Consider the following 10383-nt stretch of genomic DNA (forward strand, 5'->3'; position numbering starts at 1 on the left):
TGAGAGGGCTCCACGTCCAGCTGCCCCTAAAGACCCTTCATGGCCGGCAGGAATTCAAGAGGACTGTGTGAAGGGGCTGCTGGGCTCGCTTCACACACTGGCTCTCACAGCCCTGCTAACCTGGTCTCCTGGGATTGACCAGGCCCAGGACAAAGACTCAGGGCAGCAGGACCCAGGGTCACTGCTCTTCTTACAACCCACTGCTCCATCCGGACAGCCCTGCCCCTGCTCCCCACACTCCCGTCCTGCCCACCCTCTGACCTTTCCTCAGGCCTGCCTTGGTCTTATCCTTCCCAGTTCTTCCAAGGCTGGGGCAAACCCTGGCAGGTGCTGTGTGTTTAGGAGGCTTCCCCTGCTGTAGAACTTTTGTTTCAGTATTCCAGACTAAGGGAATTGGGACAAGTTACTTTTAACTGTAATATTGCTTTCATCCTCTCTAAGGGGCTAAGAGGCTTACAGAGTTGTTTTGAAGTACCTAAGGTTAGCTCAGGCACAGGACACTTACTTCTTTTGTGAAGTTGGTTGCATATCTAGGCTATTGTGGAGAATGCTGCAATGAACCTAAGTTCAACTCATTGTGATACTGATTTAATTTCCTTTGGATATATACCCAGAACTGTGATTGCTGAATCATATGATATTTCTGTTTATAGTTTTATAAGGAATCCCCATACTCTTTTTCATAATAGCTGCACCATTTTACATTCCCACAGGCAGTGTACAAATTTTCCAATACCCCACATCTTGGCCTTGACTTGTGGGCTCTAGAGCACAGGCTTAGTAGTTGTGGTGCACGGGCTTAGTTGCTCCATGGCTGGATTCTTAGTGAACAAAACTGGGTTTCAGCATGCCTACTACTGGGTCAATTACAACTTCATTTAATAAGAAATCTCATCCCTTAGTAGGTCTCATAGCATTCTGAATGGTTATGATACATCTCTCTGCCACTTCCCTCATTCTAACTGTTTCCTATTAGAGTCTCGGGATGAGTCCTCCCCTCTTACCTGAAGCACCTAGTGCTAGTCAGGCCTCCTTCCTTTTGCAGGGAGCCCATGCTTGTACCCACATGCCACACCCAGTTCTGGAGGAGTCCGAGAAAGAAGGAGCCTTCAGGAGTAGATGGAGGAAATTCACTCCACCTTTCTCCTTTGAGGCTAATATTCACTATCGGATTCTGTGCTAAGGAAACGAAATGTCCTTCTCCTGTGGAAAGTCTGTCTTCCATCACTTGTGCCGGCCCTGTTTCTGTGTGCTGGGCAAGAAACACTGCGTACAGTGAAGACAGAACCAAGAGATCTACCCCAGGGATTGAGCTCAGGGTGGGCACTGACTCCCTTCCCAGGAGGGCGGAGAGGAGGTTGTGCTTTGCAAGGTGGGACAGAGAAACCAAGCAGTGTGACAAGAGCATCTCCACTCATGTTGCTGTGCAAACTGCCAGATGAAGTAGGTTCTTGGTATTTTCTGAAGGCTTTTGCAAGCAAACAAGTCTGGGAGTAAAGTCAATTAAAACATGGAAAGTTATACTTAAAAATTTTTTTTCGATAGTGAGTCCTCTGAGAAATACATACTTTAATAGAATATGATTGCCTTATATGTGTCAATATTTTCCCCACCAAAGAAAACACTGAAAATGCTTGATTGTAAAATGTCACTTGTTTACCCAAGAGACTGTGTAAGAGTAAAGTTGTTCTAGAAATCCTCAATCCCTAGGTCGTAGTTTCCTGATGGTGCTGAGGGGAACCCTGGTGTGCGATTCAGTGCCTGCTACTCACAGGGAGGCTCTTAAGAACGCAGAGACCCGCTCAGTGGACCCCACGTGTGAGGACAGGATTGGAGCCTCGGGCTGGACTTGAAGAGGGAAATGCTTTAGAGAAGTGGAAGGAGATACAGGAAGGGCACCTGAGCCATGGGGAGTCAGGGGTGGTTGGTTTAGAGATCAAGGAAAAGTGTACACCTGAGCACAGCCTGGGCCACACTTAGGATGCTATTGGCACTTCTGCTTGAATGGGGAAGAGAAAGGACATCCCCCTCTTGCTGGAGTGTACTCTGGAGAGATGTCTTCTTTAAAGCCTGGGGAGAGGAGCTTCTGTCCCATTATCTCCTGATACCTGTGTATATTCGAGACCCTTCCTCCTTTCTTCTTTCCCTCTGTTGACTCCCTTTCCTTATTTTTCTTCTTTTTTCCCCTTTTTCCACTTGGTATTTATTTTACATATGTATATTTTATTGTTGTAAAAGTACACATACGACGAAATCCAACGTCTTAACAAGTTTTGAAATGTCCAGTCAGTCCTGTTGACTACATGCACCTTGTACAGCATGTGTCTAGAACTTTTCCATTTTGAAATAACACATTCTAACCATTGAACAGAGACTTCCCATGTCAACCTCCTGCCAGCTCTTGGAACCACCCTTCTACTCTCTGCTTCTCGGAGTTTTCTTTCAGTTTTTGACCTTCCGTGACTGGCTTATTTCACTCTTACAAATGTCCTCCAAGTTCTTTCGTGTTGCTGCAAATGGCAGGATTTCCTTCTTTTTCAAAGACTGAATGACATTCCACTGTATGTGTACACCACATTTTCTTTATTAATTCATCTTCCCATGGACACTAGGCGGTTTTCCTATGTTGTGTATTGTGTATAATGCTGCAATGGACATGAGATTGTAGATATCTCTTGGACATTCTTGTTTTATCTCCTTTGTATATAAACCTAAATGAGTGATTGCTGGATTTTATGAGAGTTCTCTTAATAATTTTTGGGGGACCTCCATTCTGTTTTCCATAATGGCTACACCATTTTACATTACTAAAGGGTACAAAACAGGGTACAGAAGTTCCACTTCTTCACATCTTTGCCAGCATCCATTAATTTTCTTTCTTTTCTTCTTTTTCTTTCTTTTTTTTTTTCTTTTGTTTGCAGTACACGGGCCTCTCATTGTTGTGAGGTCTCCCGTCGCGGAGCACAGGCGCCAAACGCACAGGCTCAGCGGCCATGGTTCATGGGCCAAGCCGCTCAGCGGCATGTGGGATCCTCTCAAACCGGGGCACGAACATGTGTCCCCTGCATCGGCAGGCGGACTCTCAACCACTGTGCCACCAGGGAAGCCCTAATTGTCTTTTTATAATACACATTCTAACAGGTGTGAGTGATATCTCCTTGTGGCTTGATTTCCATTTCCCTGATGCTTAGCGATGTTGAGCAAATTTTCATATGTAGATTGACCACTTGTATGTCTTTATGGAGAAATGTCTAGTGAAGCTTTTTACCCATTTTTAAACTCAGTTATTTGCCCGCTGTTTTTCTGAAATTGCCTTGTAGTAGTTTCTTTTATATTCTGGATATTGGTCCCTTATTCAGATGCAAGTTTTACACATATTTCCTCCCATCCTATAGGTTGCCTTTTCATTCTGTTGATTGTTGAAGAGACTATCCTTTCTTCACTTGGTAATCTTAGAACCTTGGCCAAGATCAGTTGGCCATATATATGTGCGTTTATTTGGCGTCTCTCTATTATATTTCATTGGTCTATCTCACTGTCTTGATGCCAGTAGCAGACTGTTTTGACTACTGTGGCATTGTTATGTGTTTTGAGTTCAGGAAGTGTTCATCTCCATCATTGCTCTTTGCTCTCAAGATTGTTTTATCTACTTTGGGGGGGGTTAAATATGTATTTTAGGATTCTGTCCGCTTCTATAATAATGACATGGAATTTTGTGGGTTGTTGCGATATATGTGTACATCACTTTCTGTAGTATAGAAATGCCAACAGTATTTAATAGTCCAGTCTATGAACGTGGTATGTCATTCCAATTACTTGTCTCTTCTTTAATTTCTTTCCGCAATGTCCTGTAGTTTTCAGTATACAAATTTTTCACCTCCTACGGGGCCTTTTCCACTGCCTTCCTCAGGTCTTCTAGAGTCAGGGGTGAGAAGGATGGACTCATGCAGAGAGTGAAATGCCTCCCTCCCCTCTGCACCTACTCTCTGATTATGTCTAATACAGGTGTACTGGGCCATGCCCTTCACCTCTGTCTACAAGTGGGCCCCTTGCTGGGAATTCCTCTTGGATCTGAGTGTTGACTGTACTATTTCAGTGTCCACAAGGACTCTCGCAATGCCTGGCGTGGGTCCAAGAGCCCAAGATATACCTACATACGAATGATCAGATCAGGCCATCAAATTTTCTGCAGTAAAGAACAACCAGGGGAGGGGTGGCTGGTTGCCTCTTTCTCATCTTTGGATTTCTTAGAGCTGAGCTTTCCAGTGTGGTAGCCACTAACCAAATGTGTCTATTTATGATTAATTTAGTTCAAACAATAATTAACTCATTCTATTAAACAATGCAAAAAACACACACTTGCTTGGTCACACTAGCCATGTTTCAAGTGTGTCTGTAACATCTGGAATTTCAGGTTGGTAAGGTTGACGGTGAAAGCTATAAATGGGTCTATAGAAGTGAGGGGTCGAAAGGTGATTTTCTCAGCATCTCTCCCTCATTTGAAATTTTCAACGGTGATCAATATCTTATTGAAGGACTCTGTCTGCACAGAGCACAGGGGAGGTCTGAGAACCTGGAGGGAAGACCAGGGGGAGGCTGTGTGAGCCAGCAAGTCGAGTAGGAGAAATGGGTGGGTCAACTTGTATAATAACTTTATGCTCATGGTTGTGTCTGTACAGAATGCATCGTGGAGAGCATACATAACAGCGATGCTGATGACGATTCACGTAGCGAACAACTCTCAGGTAGGATCTAAAGCGAGACAATTCCTAGAACACTTGGGTTCCACCCGGTTCTTTAGAAACTAAGGAAGGTGAATATGAAATCAGGAAGAAGAAGGAAATATGTGTAGAATTCTGATTTGTTCTTTCCAAATTTTAATGATATAATAGAGTTATGGTGTCCATGTCCTTTGACTGTACTGTGCTTATAGTCATCTTTTCTTGCTTTGCCATTCAGAAATTTTCTTTCTCACAAGACTCCTCTTTCATTGCTTTTTCACTGCCAAAGATGAAAGGTTCATTTCTGTTTGATACCGGGAGGGTATTTTGCACCAGAATTTTGGTTTCCTTTTTACATTCATGTATGATGGCCATATCCTAGTGGGAACAAAGCTCTCATAATCACTTGACACTGGAGAACAAGTTCTTATAGTGAGTGTCAGGTGGTGGATGAGACTTGAACTCTCCCCCTCTACACTTTCAGGACTTGTAGCTTCACCTTAGGTTTGTCCTCACTGTTTATTCCTCATGGAAAGGGCGCTCCCAGAGGTGGATGAGTCAGAGGACACATGCTTTGGGATCACTGCATGTGCTCAGTCTCCTCATTTCAGCCTCAGCACCTCCCAAGGCTGATGTGCTGACATGCTTCCATTTGAGAGGGCTCCACGTCCAGCTGCCCCTAAAGACCCTTCATGGCCGGCAGGAATTCTAGAGGACTGTGTGAAGGGGCTGCTGGGCTCGCTTCACACACTGGCTCTCACAGCCCTGCTAACCTGGTCTCCTGGGATTGACCAGGCCCAGGACAAAGACTCAGGGCAGCAGGACCCAGGGTCACTGCTCTTCTTACAACCCACTGCTCCATCCGGACAGCCCTGCCCCTGCTCCCCACACTCCCGTCCTGCCCACCCTCTGACCTTTCCTCAGGCCTGCCTTGGTCTTATCCTTCCCAGTTCTTCCAAGGCTGGGGTAAACCCTGGCAGGTGCTGTGTGTTTAGGAGGCTTCCCCTGCTGTAGAACTTCTGTTTCAGTACTCCAGACTAAGGGAATTGGGACAAGTTACTTTTAACTGTAATATTGCTTTCATCCTCTCTAAGGGGCTAAGAGGCTTACAGAGTTGTTTTGAAGTACCTAAGGTTAGCTCAGGCACAGGACACTTACTTCTTTTGTGAAGTTGGTTGCATATCTAGGCTATTGTGGAGAATGCTGCAATGAACCTAAGTTCAACTCATTGTGATACTGATTTAATTTCCTTTGGATATATACCCAGAACTGTGATTGCTGAATCATATGATATTTCTGTTTATAATTTTATAAGGAATCCCCATACTCTTTTTCATAATAGCTGCACCATTTTACATTCCCACAGGCAGTGTACAAATTTTCCAATACCCCACATCTTGGCCTTGACTTGTGGGCTCTAGAGCACAGGCTTAGTAGTTGTGGTGCACGGGCTTAGTTGCTCCATGGCTGGATTCTTAGTGAACAAAACTGGGTTTCAGCATGCCGACTACTGGGTCAATTACAACTTCATTTAATAAGAAATCTCATCCCTTAGTAGGTCTCATAGCATTCTGAATGGTTATGATACATCTCTCTGCCACTTCCCTCATTCTAACTGTTTCCTATTAGAGTCTCGGGATGAGTCCTCCCCTCTTACCTGAAGCACCTAGTGCTAGTCAGGCCTCCTTCCTTTTGCAGGGAGCCCATGCTTGTACCCACATGCCACACCCAGTTCTGGAGGAGTCCGAGAAAGAAGGAGCCTTCAGGAGTAGATGGAGGAAATTCACTCCACCTTTCTCCTTTGAGGCTAATATTCACTATCGGATTCTGTGCTAAGGAAACGAAATGTCCTTCTCCTGTGGAAAGTCTGTCTTCCATCACTTGTGCCGGCCCTGTTTCTGTGTGCTGGGCAAGAAACGCTGCATACAGTGAAGACAGAACCAAGAGATCTACCCCAGGGATTGAGCTCAGGGTGGGCACTGACTCCCTTCCCAGGAGGGCGGAGAGGAGGTTGTGCTTTGCAAGGTGGGACAGAGAAACCAAGCAGTGTGACAAGAGCATCTCCACTCATGTTGCTGTGCAAACTGCCAGATGAAGTAGGTTCTTGGTATTTTCTGAAGGCTTTTGCAAGCAAACAAGTCTGGGAGTAAAGTCAATTAAAACATGGAAAGTTATACTTAAAAATTTTTTTTCGATAGTGAGTCCTCTGAGAAATACATACTTTAATAGAATATGATTGCCTTATATGTGTCAATATTTTCCCCACCAAAGAAAACACTGAAAATGCTTGATTGTAAAATGTCACTTGTTTACCCAAGAGACTGTGTAAGAGTAAAGTTGTTCTAGAAATCCTCAATCCCTAGGTCGTAGTTTCCTGATGGTGCTGAGGGGAACCCTGGTGTGCGATTCAGTGCCTGCTACTCACAGGGAGGCTCTTAAGAACGCAGAGACCCGCTCAGTGGACCCCACGTGTGAGGACAGGATTGGAGCCTCGGGCTGGACTTGAAGAGGGAAATGCTTTAGAGAAGTGGAAGGAGATACAGGAAGGGCACCTGAGCCATGGGGAGTCAGGGGTGGTTGGTTTAGAGATCAAGGAAAAGTGTACACCTGAGCACAGCCTGGGCCACACTTAGGATGCTATTGGCACTTCTGCTTGAATGGGGAAGAGAAAGGACATCCCCCTCTTGCTGGAGTGAACTCTGGAGAGATGTCTTCTTTAAAGCCTGGGGAGAGGAGCTTCTGTCCCATTATCTCCTGATACCTGTGTACATTCGAGACCCTTCCTCCTTTCTTCTTTCCCTCTGTTGACTCCCTTTCCTTATTTTTCTTCTTTTTTCCCCTTTTTCCACTTGGTATTTATTTTACATATGTATATTTTATTGTTGTAAAAGTACACATACGACGAAATCCAACGTCTTAACAAGTTTTGAAATGTCCAGTCAGTCCTGTTGACTACATGCACCTTGTACAGCATGTGTCTAGAACTTTTCCATTTTGAAATAACACATTCTAACCATTGAACAGAGACTTCCCATGTCAACCTCCTGCCAGCTCTTGGAACCACCCTTCTACTCTCTGCTTCTCGGAGTTTTCTTTCAGTTTTTGACCTTCCGTGACTGGCTTATTTCACTCTTACAAATGTCCTCCAAGTTCTTTCGTGTTGCTGCAAATGGCAGGATTTCCTTCTTTTTCAAAGACTGAATGACATTCCACTGTATGTGTACACCACATTTTCTTTATTAATTCATCTTCCCATGGACACTAGGCGGTTTTCCTATGTTGTGTATTGTGTATAATGCTGCAATGGACATGAGATTGTAGATATCTCTTGGACATTCTTGTTTTATCTCCTTTGTATATAAACCTAAATGAGTGATTGCTGGATTTTATGAGAGTTCTCTTAATAATTTTTGGGGGACCTCCATTCTGTTTTCCATAATGGCTACACCATTTTACATTACTAAAGGGTACAAAACAGGGTACAGAAGTTCCACTTCTTCACATCTTTGCCAGCATCCATTAATTTTCTTTCTTTTCTTCTTTTTCTTTCTTTTTTTTTTCTTTTGTTTGCAGTACACGGGCCTCTCATTGTTGTGAGGTCTCCCGTCGCGGAGCACAGGCGCCAAACGCACAGGCTCAGCGGCCATGGTTCATGGGCCAAGCCGCTCAGCGGCATGTGGGATCCTCTCAAACCGGGGCACGAACATGTGTCCCCTGCATCGGCAGGCGGACTCTCAACCACTGTGCCACCAGGGAAGCCCTAATTGTCTTTTTATAATACACATTCTAACAGGTGTGAGTGATATCTCCTTGTGGCTTGATTTCCATTTCCCTGATGCTTAGCGATGTTGAGCAAATTTTCATATGTAGATTGACCACTTGTATGTCTTTATGGAGAAATGTCTAGTGAAACTTTTTACCCATTTTTAAACTCAGTTATTTGCCCGCTGTTTTTCTGAAATTGCCTTGTAGTAGTTTCTTTTATATTCTGGATATTGGTCCCTTATTCAGATGCAAGTTTTACACATATTTCCTCCCATCCTATAGGTTGCCTTTTCATTCTGTTGATTGTTGAAGAGACTATCCTTTCTTCACTTGGTAATCTTAGAACCTTGGCCAAGATCAGTTGGCCATATATATGTGCGTTTATTTGGCATCTCTCTATTATATTTCATTGGTCTATCTCACTGTCTTGATGCCAGTAGCAGACTGTTTTGACTACTGTGGCATTGTTATGTGTTTTGAGTTCAGGAAGTGTTCATCTCCATCATTGCTCTTTGCTCTCAAGATTGTTTTATCTACTTTGGGGGGGGTTAAATATGTATTTTAGGATTCTGTCCGCTTCTATAATAATGACATGGAATTTTGTGGGTTGTTGCGATATATGTGTACATCACTTTCTGTAGTATAGAAATGCCAACAGTATTTAATAGTCCAGTCTATGAACGTGGTATGTCATTCCAATTACTTGTCTCTTCTTTAATTTCTTTCCGCAATGTCCTGTAGTTTTCAGTATACAAATTTTTCACCTCCTACGGGGCCTTTTCCACTGCCTTCCTCAGGTCTTCTAGAGTCAGGGGTGAGAAGGATGGACTCATGCAGAGAGTGAAATGCCTCCCTCCCCTCTGCACCTACTCTCTGATTATGTCTAATACAGGTGTACTGGGCCATGCCCTTCACCTCTGTCTACAAGTGGGCCCCTTGCTGGGAATTCCTCTTGGATCTGAGTGTTGACTGTACTATTTCAGTGTCCACAAGGACTCTCGCAATGCCTGGCGTGGGTCCAAGAGCCCAAGATATACCTACATACGAATGATCAGATCAGGCCATCAAATTTTCTGCAGTAAAGAACAACCAGGGGAGGGGTGGCTGGTTGCCTCTTTCTCATCTTTGGATTTCTTAGAGCTGAGCTTTCCAGTGTGGTAGCCACTAACCAAATGTGTCTATTTATGATTAATTTAGTTCAAACAATAATTAACTCATTCTATTAAAAAATGCAAAAAGCACACACTTGCTTGGTCACACTAGCCATGTTTCAAGTGTGTCTGTAACATCTGGAATTTCAGGTTGGTAAGGTTGACGGTGAAAGCTATAAATGGGTCTATAGAAGTGAGGGGTCGAAAGGTGATTTTCTCAGCATCTCTCCCTCATTTGAAATTTTCAACGGTGATCAATATCTTATTGAAGGACTCTGTCTGCACAGAGCACAGGGGAGGTCTGAGAACCTGGAGGGAAGACCAGGGGGAGGCTGTGTGAGCCAGCAAGTCGAGTAGGAGAAATGGGTGGGTCAACTTGTATAATAACTTTATGCTCATGGTTGTGTCTGTACAGAATGCATCGTGGAGAGCATACATAACAGCGATGCTGATGACGATTCACATAGCGAACAACTCTCAGGTAGGATCTAAAGCGAGACAATTCCTAGAACACTTGGGTTCCACCCGGTTCTTTAGAAACTAAGGAAGGTGAATATGAAATCAGGAAGAAGAAGGAAATATGTGTAGAATTCTGATTTGTTCTTTCCAAATTTTAATGATATAATAGAGTTATGGTGTCCATGTCCTTTGACTGTACTGTGCTTATAGTCATCTTTTCTTGCTTTGCCATTCAGAAATTTTCTTTCTCACAAGACTCCTCTTTCATTGCTTTTTCACTGCCAAAG

At 43.9% G+C, this 10383-nt stretch overlaps 1 long non-coding RNA gene across 1 annotated transcript; it reads left to right on the forward strand.

The window, feature by feature from the left end:
• Positions 1–4334: 4334 nt before the first annotated feature.
• LOC309797627 lies at positions 4335–10118 on the forward strand. The gene is made up of 3 exons (XR_014292739.1): positions 4335–4414; positions 4680–4745; positions 10053–10118. It is a non-coding gene; the product is annotated as an uncharacterized lncRNA (long non-coding RNA).
• The last annotated feature ends 265 nt before the right edge of the window (positions 10119–10383 follow it).

The sequence above is a fragment of the Mesoplodon mirus genome (assembly GCF_964341445.2).
Source record: "Mesoplodon mirus genome assembly, contig: HAP1_SCAFFOLD_806, whole genome shotgun sequence".
Taxonomy (NCBI): domain Eukaryota; kingdom Metazoa; phylum Chordata; class Mammalia; order Artiodactyla; family Ziphiidae; genus Mesoplodon; species Mesoplodon mirus.